The sequence below is a fragment of the Pinus tabuliformis genome, chromosome 6 (genome assembly GCF_031772625.1).
Source record: "Pinus tabuliformis cultivar Carrire ecotype Pingquan chromosome 6, CPIR1, whole genome shotgun sequence".
Classification (NCBI taxonomy): Eukaryota; Viridiplantae; Streptophyta; class Pinopsida; order Pinales; family Pinaceae; genus Pinus; species Pinus tabuliformis.
In genome coordinates this window covers 295,080,218-295,082,346 of record NC_142292.1, presented here as the reverse complement: position 1 = coordinate 295,082,346, position 2,129 = coordinate 295,080,218, and positions in this window count along the sequence as shown.

Sequence of the window (2,129 nt, the reverse complement as noted above, 5' to 3'; positions counted from 1 at the left end):
ATAGGCCAAAATTAGGAAATTTTAATTAAAAATCTAATCATAATTAATTTAATTAATAATGGTTAATTAATTAAATAATTAAAATTAATTAATTACAATTATTTCATTAATTAAATATACAAGTTAATTACAATTATAAAATTAATTAATTATCTACAAGATAGGTTTGCTTAACATAGTGGTGAGCCTCTTCAACTCGTAAAAACTCGAGTTTTGCCCGCATGGACGTCGGAGGGGGCCCTCGTCCTCCCCTCCCTCCTGAGATCGATGCCTTCAAACGTCTGGTAGCCTCCTGCGGCAAGAGGAAAGCAAACCCGAATCAGCAGAAGTTTGTAAAGAAAGTCGAATCCATCCCCTCTGTTGAACTGCCTGCGGAACGCCTGTGTTGGACTGTGCTAAACCTAGCAGAACGCAGGCTCATTGGTCAATTTACAGGCCTCTGGCCCTCTCCCAAAGCTATTGATGGATGGGTCTAGCGAAACTGGAGGCACCTTGCCTTTGAAGGAATCCGAAATCATCTAGTAGGTAGAGACTATTATGTTTTTTGTCTTCGATTCAGCAGAAGATCGAGACCTTATTTTCCGAAATGGTCCATATTTCTTGGGCCCCCAAGGGCTCTATCTGAATAAATGGACGCCGAACTTTGATCCCTCCCAGGATATTCCTTCAGTCGTTCCTATCTAGGTAAGGTTACCCCACCTCTCTCTTCACTGCTGGAACTCGGAATCTATGGAAACAATCAGGAACAAACTAGGCAAATACATTGATAGGGATGAAAGGAGAGAACAATATTCGTGTGCCAGAATATGTGTTGAAGTCGATTTGGAGATAGGGTTGCCCGAGGCGATCAAGCTAACCGTAGCTGGCTGGTCTCACATACATGAACTTGATTATGAACAACTCCCCTTCAAGTGTTGAAATTGTCATGGTTATGGCCATTTTGCTCGAAACTGCAAGAAGAAAACTGAAGAAGAATCTGAAAAAGAGAAGGGCGAACAGTGGACACAAGCCCGAAAAGCAGGCACATCTAAGAAAATCAATAGAGCGAAAGGGAAAGGAGGGAATGTAGAGACCGGAGGACCCTCTTCTGGGAAGAGACTACCTGAAGTTTAAGGCCACGGAAAATGCCACCATCTCAACAAATCCTTTTGCTGTTCTAAACCCTCCAGAAGATCAAAACCAACCAGAACTTGAAGAGGGAGAGGTGCAGCAGTATATGGAACATATAGCAGATGCAGAAATAAACTCAGGATCTCAGGAACAAACTGGAGTAGCCACCTCAGAAATCCCTCGTGTAGACGCAACCCCGCAGGAAAACTAGGGCTCTCTAGCAGGCGCCATATCCCCACTCTCTTATGCAGAAATGACCAAAAAGAAAAAGTTGATAGACAACCCTGGTTCTTCCGAAGAAGACTCTTTTGAGCGATCCACCAAAAAGGCAAGAAGGAAGTCTCGTAAGGAGATCAAAGAAGAAGAGGCGGAGAGATTAAAGATGTAGGCAAGTCAGTCCACAATCGAAATGTCATTAGGTAGAAACACAAGGGACCAACCCACAAAGGGAGGGCCTACTCCTTCCTTCCATGGTAAATAATGCATATTCTCTTGGAATTGCAGGGGTTTGAGGAACCCATTGAAAGCCGAAGAAGTAAAAGATCTATCAAGAATGGAACCCTCAAATATCCTCCTGCTCTAAGAGACAAAGATAGAAGAGGATGCTCTTCTATCCTTAAGTCGAACCAAGTGGAAAAAGAACTCAGGAAAAGCGGTCAGCGCCTGAGGTACTTCAAGGGGTCTTGCAACCTTATGGTCAAAGGATATGTTTCAGCTGAAAAGCTCCTTCGCAACCCAACACTGGATATGCACAGAACTTCTACATCTCCCAGGTAAGATTTCTTTGGCTCTCTTCAATCTTTATGTCCCTGTTAATTTCCTGGAAAAGAAGGACTGCTGGAATTCTCTCTCATACTTCTTAGAAATCTACACTCCCCCAAACATCATACTGGCGGGGGATCTTAACATCACTTTAGATCCGAAAGAGAAAAAAGGTGGAGTATGGGGTAAAGATCCCTTCCATGTCTCGGTGGAGTCTCTGATTCTTGCTTGGGACCTCCTTGACCTCAAACCTAAGA